The sequence below is a fragment of the Aedes albopictus genome, chromosome 1 (genome assembly GCF_035046485.1).
Source record: "Aedes albopictus strain Foshan chromosome 1, AalbF5, whole genome shotgun sequence".
NCBI classification, from domain to species: domain Eukaryota; kingdom Metazoa; phylum Arthropoda; class Insecta; order Diptera; family Culicidae; genus Aedes; species Aedes albopictus.
The window spans coordinates 95,441,305-95,451,017 of NC_085136.1; the positions used below are offsets into that span (position 1 = coordinate 95,441,305).

The following is a 9,713-nucleotide window of genomic DNA, read 5'->3' on the forward strand; positions in this document are numbered from 1 at the left end:
GGGGACATAAAGTGCTTCAAAATACGCGGCACAAGAGGCATACGCAGGACTGCCCGGATGGCTTCTATGATCAACTGACAATGCGCGTGGGATAGTTCCACCAAAGGAAGGTGGACCCACAGGTTGATACCGAGGGTAGGCAGTTGGATTAACAGGCGCAATGGTGAAGTAACATTCCACCTGACTCAGGTCCTTTCAGACCATGGCTGCTATCGACAGTATCTACATCGTTTCGATCATGCGGGTTCTCCGGAATGTTCGGTTTGTGCTGATTTTGAGGGAACGGCGGAACGCGTTTTGTTCGCACAATGTGTGACTGCATTCTTGACACTTCCGGGAGGACACAACTCCGGACAATCTTGTCCAGAGGATGTGTAGGGATTAGTTTTGCTGGAATGCCGTTCCAATCCAACGGATATCACCCACATCATCTTGGAGCTACAAAGGAGATGGCGCGTGAACTCGGATAATGGCTAGTGCAGACGCTATACAAGAGGTGGTTCAAGGGTTCAAAGTCGGCTACGTAGGTCATACCGGTGCACTGCGGTCGAAATCGACTCTTTCAGCGAGTAAGTGCCCACGGGGAGAACATCCTGGTAGCGTTTCTGTCGTGGTGTCGATGTACTAAGTGGATCCGAGCCCGCGGTTGGAAAGGGGTCCTCAGTAAGGGGCCCAGGCAAGTGGAGGCCCTACGGTCAGCAACTTTCTGAAACAGCCAATAGGGCCTTAAGGGTAGTAATACCCTTGCCTTCAGCAGGTCAAATCGTGTAGCACGTCAGCACCAGTTCTTGATTAACTACAGAACCACTCGAGAAACTGACTAAGCACCAGCGTGATATCTTGGTGGACTCTCCAAAGCGAGTAATCGATGTTTGTTGCTGCAGGCTACGCAGCTCACCTTGAGGGTGCAATGTGCACAAGTCCCTCTCGGAAGCAATGCCTTCTTGCTAGTTACGAAGAAACGTAGGGTTTGGCGAGCAAGGGAAAGTGTTTAGTGGATCGAGGAGAGAGTAGCCCTGGCTTCCCAACTAACAATCGCCAGCCGCAAACAAGCATGCATGCTGAATTGTTGCTTTATAATAGTTATTATAGCTGAACTAAAATTATGCTGTACACATTACTGTACAAATGCTTTTTCAACTGAAAAAGTAGCCAATGTTCAACTTTTCGTATTGGTATTAACAATGATAATTTCAAACACTTTTCAAGCGTTTAATAAGATTTTTATTCGACGCGCAGTAATTCCTTTACAACATAGTTTAACAAGACTTTTTTCTGCTTCTTGTTAAGTTCGTGTAAAAAATAGGACATGTATTGCGATTTTTTTTCGACTTAGACTTTGATGCAATAAATTTCGTCGTACTCATATTTCGCTTTCGATTTCGCTGTCAATCTCAGTCGCAGGGTTTTTGCAACTCCCCTCCCCCCTCTGTCACGCATTTCCCTATACCCAATACACGTACTGTCACACTTTTGTAGACCCCCCCCCCTCCTCCCCCAAATGTAGGACGTAATTTTTGAACGTTCCCCTACCAGTTGTTTATGTTTTCATAACAAAATCAGCTGGTTTCGCCTGAATCGGGGAAAGACGGTGAAAATGTGTCATAAATGTTAGGTTAGTACCATATTAGGGCGAGCTCAATTTCGTCGCCAAAGTCTGATTATTCGTAAAAAATACAATATCTGTATAATGTGTTTTTCACAAGTCAAATAAGCGCTTTCGTTTCATCATACTTCGACTCAGAGTACATGATGCAAAACACGTGTTTTTTACCGAACAACAGCTGAATTAATCTGTTGTTCAGTCGTTAACCATAATGATGTGCTAATTCACCACTGCTTTATAGGAGTCAGAGTCTGATCATTATTAAACCACGGGAAGTTTATGTTTTGATTTGAGCGCTGCAATTCATCATCTCTAGGATGGCGCAGATACGAAGGCATGCGGCTGGCAATCGAGGGGTCTCGAGTTCGAATCTGGATTTAGGTAAATTTATGTGTAGTTATTATTTCACAATATTTGTTCACAGCATTAAGTTCCAATCATTAACTCTCGTTGAAATTGAAAAATTTTGCATTTTTTTTATTTTTAATCATTTTTGCTAAAGCTGAATAACAGCTTTACTATATATTTGTAAAACGATTTAACAACAAACATTTCAGTTGGTACACAACACTATGCTTTAAAGTTTCTCCAAATTTGTGTGAACAAAACCCGAACAAAGGTTGTGCCTGAAAATTATCCAAATGTTATTCAGCATCATGCTGAATCAATTCGTCGTGAAGGTGCTTGTAAAATGAGTGATTGTTAGTTGGGTTTTTCTTTTGTTGTACAATATGGTCCTAACCCCACACTACCTGGACCTTCCTGTTCGGGTGTCTGTGGAGCAGATGCCCCCCCATGGTTTAGAATAAAAAAGGACGTGAGTCAGCGGCCCCCTTACATGGGTAACAGACATACTGTTGTGAGCCACTCGTAACCTGGAGAACAGACACTCCGTCTTGAAGAACTTGAAAAGTTATCTTCGAATTTCAACCGTTGGTGATAATGTTGGGAGGAAATAGCGTTCAGCCTTGAGAGGAATAACTCAGAAACGAATTCTTAAGCTTTCATCCGACGTTTCGGTTGTAGCGGCCAGGGGCCCGCTCGGAGTCTGCTTCTTGTTTCCGGCCCGGATTTTTAAACAAGTGGCTTAAGCGCCACCTCCTAGGAGGACCACCCGTCGTTTTCTACGATGCCCGGCTAAATACTGACCGAAGAGTCAGCTTCGGAATAATCAACAATGCGCGGGAACAAGCGAGCAGACTCATCATACAAGGACTCTACTTCAATAGCGGAAGCCACACAGACATAACCAACAAATTCCCCCAAACGACCGATATCCCAGAACTCGACCTTATCATGTTCTCATCACGGGCAAAGATTCCCCAACCACTTCAATCCCATTCCGTTTTGGAAGATGGATGTTACAACAAGACGGACCAAAAAAATACGGAACGAAACGTGAAATGTACTTGAACTTTCTTAACGATCACTAACTAACACATGTTTTTTGAGGAAAACAAGAACTATATATTCAACATTTATTCAATTTGATAACCTAGGATAATCATGGCCTGAATCAATTTGATAACCTATGCATTTCTACGGTCGCGTCCGACCGGCCTTCCTTCTTCTTCCCCTTTCCAAACTATGGCCCTCTCTTGTGCGGTTGTGGTCTACGCTAGCGCTTTTGTGTGTGTAGGTGCTAATTCACTTGCATGCAAAATTTAGTGGAACGTACTCACGAGCTTTCGATCGGGTGCTTTCTACGACGACGCCGATGACGTTGACGATAGTGTCGACGATTGGTAGATCGGTACCTCTACGGTGAATTCGATTCACGGCCACGCACGAGCTTCGTGGAGTGTTTCTCGTGCTCGTGACCAAACGAGCGGACGATTGGCGAATGTCGCTTGCCTTCGGAGTGCGTTGGTGACGTTCGCGACTCCCTTCCGGCCTGGAATCGCCGGGCAAACTTTGGCCCCAGGACGCAGGGTGGATGCGCGACGTAAGGTGGTGGGCGAGACGCTCTCGTTCTTCGCTTTGTGCGATGTACGTGCTATTTTTGGAGTAGAGGTATAGCCGTCGCTCGCGCTTGGCTAGATGACACAATTAGCACATAAAATACCACACAACACAAGTCGTTTACCTTTGAACTTGGTACTCGGGTTCAACACGCACAATTCACCGCACAACCTAGCTATTGAACTTTTGGTCTAAACGGGGATACACAGAGACAATTAATACTCGTTGAAGTACTCTTCACGTTTAAGTTAACTCACAAAATCACACCACGGGAAAGACACTACTTCGCGATCCTTCTTCTACCACGATCTGGGACAAAGTGGACGAGAATATCTTTGTGATTCCTCAGATAGGATCTCACGGTATGGTTCCCGGAAATGGAAGCCCGAAGGTCTCCGTTGATCAGGTCTGTATGATTTCGGATAAAGAAATCTCCCTTGCCTTTGAATTGTCTTTTCATCTCATTCCGTTACAAAGTCAACTATTCAGAAGCTAACTACTTCGGGGTTCTCTAACAAGGTAACGAGAGCACGAACAGTGATACTCATTACAGCGTGTGCTTGCGTAGCGGATAACCTATCTACGCTTCAGGAAATTGTATGCAATTGTTGGTATCATTTTGATTCAGCTAATGTCCATGCTATTTTGATGCTAAATCTTTTATTTATCAAATTTTATACATTTAACGTGAATTCTAATTATTGAACAATGAATTAAATAAGAATATAACAAATAAACAAATAACGAAAAAGGGCTACCGTTACACGGTCACTATATTGCGCCTTCTTCTAAAACAAGGATAAAAGCTCAAGAATCCGATTTTAAGATATTCCTCCAAAGACTGAACGCCATTCCCTTCCAACAGAACTTGAAAAAAGAAATCGTCACTGTCAGCCCAGTTACCCAATCTTCCCTAAGGTTTCTCTCAGAGCAAGGCCAACCGGTTCTACGAGGAAGTAAGGATATGTTTTTTTTTCTGAGAGGAGGATGATGGTCTCAATGAATTAGCTAGCTTGACATCCATCGATGGTTTCGAAATAAGAGAATTCCCAGCATAATCTCAAACGATTTTTAAAAGAAATACTGGAACTGCTGAATCCTAATAATGATAATGCAAAACAAATAAACTCAAACAGAAATCCGTTGAAATTTTCATAAATATTAAACAAGTTATTGCATTACCGTTCCATTAGAATCGTAATCATTTAGCACAAATAATGAAATAACTCCCAAACACTATAGTCTCTAAAACAACTGCTGAACTGAAGAAAAAAGAGCAAATGCAGCGAAAGTTTTGTTGTTCCAGAGCACTTGCATCACCCTCAGGAGTATAGTGTTTTGGAGAGAGCATTGCTTCCACTTTTAAATACGGCAATGCCCATTGAAACCCACTTGTTCAAAATGAGATCTCCTGGGTGGTTCCTCATCCCTTCGTCTCATCAAACCCATCATCCATCATCCATCGTCGTCATCCCGGTTGGATTTCCCCGCTGGAAAACCAATTTAATCGCTCGCTCTTGTCTTGTGCACTCCCAAACAGCGACCGGACGTCGACGGACGGACGGCGATCCGAGAATAAACGTGATCCTCTCGGGTTGTGCCCCTGATTGTAAAGGGCAAAGACGACTGGACTGGTTCCGAAGCCAGATGGAATAAAACACCAAGGTAATACCTACCTACTAAGGAAGGAAGAAAAGAAAACTATTCGGTATAGTATTATTTTCAATTATTTTGGCATCAGATGTTTTCCAAACAGCAAATTATCGATGCCGGGAGTATCGGAATGGGGAGAACGTGGGAAAGGCGAACAAGCAACGACCACGACGACGGAGGGGTGGGTGCGAGTGCACTTTTCACCGGAAGACGTTGTCTGCGCTTTCTAGGTTTTCAATCTCCTTCAATGCGTAGGGGAGAATGGGGCACTATAATGTGAACAATCGTTCGAGTTTTACTCTGCTCACTTCGTTCCAGTATCCTTTCGAAAATGCCTGCGGTGTACATTCTCCGCATACAATAAAAGCACATTTCAAGACAAGCATCAAATCTGCTAGAGCACACAATGCTTCATCGCACAGTCAGTGCCGCCAGTAGGGTTTGTCGTCGTCATTTGAAATAACGACAACGACAACGGGACGACTATCGGGGGAGCGCATTATTGTACGCCAAGCCATGAAAACGACAATCGTTACGTCGTCGTCGTCGCTGTGGGATAAAATCTGTTTCTTTTGCTGTGATGCTGCTCTCTTTATGCGACATTGGCCCGTTAACCAACAACCGTTCAGAATTCAATCATTTATCGCATTTTCCAGTTATCTGATGGTTGCCCAACTTGAAGCGAGGACAAAATACAGATAAACTGTTTGAAGGTTTGCGGCATGGGTCATCGAAATGACCACATGCGCATTGTTGCATAAATGCTTGGGAATGCCAAAATTTGTCCAACTGCGGAATCGAAATAGTTTTCTATTCACCATCATCTCCGCAAAGTATGAATCACATATAATTTGGACACACGTTTACACTTTGTACCTTGATGACTACCCAAGTAACCATGCTGCTGAAGTTGTAATGCATGCATACTAGCCTGGTACACGGTTTATATGGGAAAATATAAAAAATGGAAAAACTCCAATTCCTGTATACTTTTGGTGCTCCATTTAGGTCCCATATCAACTGTGCAAAATTTCAGATCGATCGTAGAAACTATATTTTAGCGCCCGCCATTCTTAGTTTTTCATACGATTTACTATGGGGAAAATTTACTTCTTCAAAGAAAAATCGCTCGAGGTCACGCATTGATCCCTAAAAATAAGTCATTGAATGATTTCTGTAGATTACTTCACGAGGAATCAGAAGACCGCAAAGCGATGCGACATTGGTGGAAAAAGTTATTAAGCCTTACCCGATCGATAAAAAGATGGGATGTTATTATTTATTGTTATTCTTTACTTGTACCATTCGGTTTCCAGTCAATAACTTTTTCCGCTTGCCTTAGATCGCTTTGCGGTCTTCAAAGGGAAATCATTCATCGATTTATTTTCAGGGGTTAAGGGGCAACCTGTGGCGATTTTTCTTTGAAAAAGTGATTTTCTCCATAGTAAATTGTATGAAAACTTTAAACGGCTGGCGCTAAAATATAGTTGCTCCGATCGGGCTGAAATTTTGCACAGTTGATATGGACGTCCGTATGCCCTAGGCCAGCTCACCTTTTATAGATTGCCTCTCAGGGTCGGCACACGTGCTTAGGAATACTCACCGTAACAGATTATCTCAACCTGAAATTTTTCTTTCGATGTTTGCAAAGAACTAAAGGCAACTTTTGATTTTCACCCAACAAAACTAGGAAACTAATTTAATTTTAAAAAATTTCTATAATTATGGCGCAAAACTTTTACAGGTACTCAATTTATGGCAATTTATCAGAGATAGGAACTCACTCTCTCTGCTCCGATGATGCGGGATCTAGCGTCGTCGTCGAGGTCGAGGCGTCCACGTGCCGCCCAACCGCCCTATGCTTGCAGGTACACAGGATCGCAGGATCACTTCACCCTTAACGGGCCTGGCACTTTCTCACGAGTCGTGTGTTGATGGACGACCGGTTGGTTCTTGGGAGCGGTAACACTATGTTCGGCACTTTTCACTGAGAGGGATTCTGTCTAACCTCGCGGGCTACGAGACCTTGCCTATCCGGCCAACTAGCTTTACAACGCGCACACGTGTCGATTTAGACTTTTGAACCGGCAGGCGACCTCTCACAGGAAACTGGCCTCTCGTTAGCGATTAGGAGGTCCAGTATGCCACTATGTGGCCACTAAAAGCACTAACACAACTTTTAATGTCCTCGCGAGTCAGAACTGATTTACAATTTGGCACAATTACCAGGTGATACGTTCACCAGACTTTATATTCCTCCCCAAACTGTGGGTTTTTCGTACACTTGCCGAACACTTTGTAACAAAACTCGATGAGCTATCTTGGCTTCTCATGATCGAAAAAGAGAGCGACTGATGGGTGTGGGCCACTTATATACCCTCAGGGTAAATTCTTGGAGCATCGGATGGTCATCGCGCGTTTTCACACCTACTTCATTCCACGAAAGGTGAGGTAGTATAGCACCTGATATATCTTCCACAGATACTCCCGCGGTTCGAGCAGTTGGATGATATTTGTGAGTCGAGTAGTTTAGCCCATCTGCCTGGGTAGTTGAATTTCGAAATGCCCTATCGGTCCATGGTCCACTGCACAAATTTATGCTGGCCTGCTTACTCTCACACCTGTGTCGACACCTCTCAAACGTCAAATTTCGTGTTAGAGTAAGCAGGCCAGCATAAATTTGTGCAGTGGACCATAGTATTATACTACAGGTCGGACTCGATTATCCGGGGATTCAATTAACCGGGGCCCGATTATCCGGGGAAAAGTTTGTTTTAGCTTTGTTTATAATTTTTTAGATTAGAATATGTCAAAAAAATGTGATAAACATCGAACACAACACCTGTAAGTAAGATTTAGCCTATTTGAAAATTGTTTTTATTTTTTTCACATTTTTCAGCTAAAATTTCATTTTTAAAAAACATGGCTGTAATAATACCAGACGTTGAGTTTAGGCACTACAACGTCATGTATGTTAGCTTCAAACATCAAAAATAGAAGAAAATAAACATGGCTCGATTATCCGGGTGATTCGATTATCCGGGGTGAAATAATTTTGGAATCACCCGGATAATCGAGTCCGACCTGTACTTCGTTTTTACTTTAGGGTGATTCAAAATAGTTTTTTTTTAGTTTTATATAATACAAATTTAGTTCTTGCACATTATTGACATTTACTAACATTTTAGTTCTATTCAATGGCAAAACCGCAGACTATGGCGCAGACTGTGGCAAAACTAACATCAAAAACCCGATTTAATCCACCTATGGTTAACAGAACCCTTCTTACACTTATTGAAATTATTGTTGTATTATTTGTATTTAACATATTTATTTCGTGCTATTGACCAAAAGTTCTAGAAAATATTATGGATTTGGCATCTAGAGGATTGGTTTCCAAAATATCATCATGGATCATGGGCTAAACTACCAGAAATGCCAGACACCTCTTAGAATCTTGTATGGAATGTTTAAAAAATGGCTTACATATTCTAGAATATTGTATCTTTTGTTAACTGCCAAAAGATCTTGAATCGATTAATAAATTGATAAGAAAATCACCGAGATACACTTTGTCTAATATCTCTTAATCAGTCGATTAAACTAGCTCCGAAGTACTTGGTATTCATGGTTATGGTATAGAGGACAAAAATGATATATCTACTAAGTTAATCAGTTTTGGCATTAGCTAGTTATTTTGGCTGTCCGGTTCTTGCATTTTTCCCACAATATATAAATTTAAAGCATTCATTTAACATATTGTTAGTTTTCATAGAATTCCTGTTTATTTGTAATTCATTTTGTAATTTATAACTTGTAATCAACATTATTTATTGAAAAATAATTTCCCATGTAATGGTCAAAAACTCATGCAAGATAACAAGTGAATATAATAATAAAATAAAAAAACCTTAATTAATCCACCTAGCGGTGATAACGCCTTCCTCGTGCCTTCTAAAACACATTTCAACAAAACTCAAGTGACATGTTGATGAATATCGCACTTTCATACGTTAAACAAAAATCCATTACATGGCACCAGAAATCATATCGTTTATATAGCTTTGATGTTTGCGCTTATATGTCTTAAGGACATATATGAGCGAATCCAAAGATGGCCGTCACAATGGCTGTCTTACAAATACCGAAAGCACGGATCTCGTCATCTAAACAACAAACAGAGCTGAAAAAGCAATGAGTTGCCTTGCTCACTTGTGATAAACAATGAGTAGCATTTTCGATTCCGGGCGTTCTGTGGATGACGAGATCGGTGCTCTCAAAAATGCGAGTCAAAAATGCACCTGGACGCTCTCCCATTTCACCATAACAAAAAGCCGCTATCTTGAACTTTGAGCCGCAATTTTGGATTTAAGTCCGCCATCTTGACTATTCTGGTCTTTGTTTTTAGACTCCATATTTCTTCCCCATACCAGTTTTACCCATATTACATGGTTTTAGAGCCCAGAACTCCATTGAACAGCCACCATCTTGA

The 9,713-nt window shown here is 41.9% G+C and overlaps 1 long non-coding RNA gene across 1 annotated transcript; it reads right to left on the reverse strand.

Moving 5' to 3' along the window:
* Positions 1-2,692: 2,692 nt before the first annotated feature.
* On the reverse strand, positions 2,693-4,328 carry LOC115256828 (uncharacterized). The gene is made up of 2 exons (XR_003892814.2): positions 3,693-4,328; positions 2,693-3,642 (listed from the first exon to the last, which is right to left on the reverse strand). It is a non-coding gene; the product is annotated as an uncharacterized LOC115256828 (long non-coding RNA).
* Positions 4,329-9,713: the final 5,385 nt, after the last annotated feature.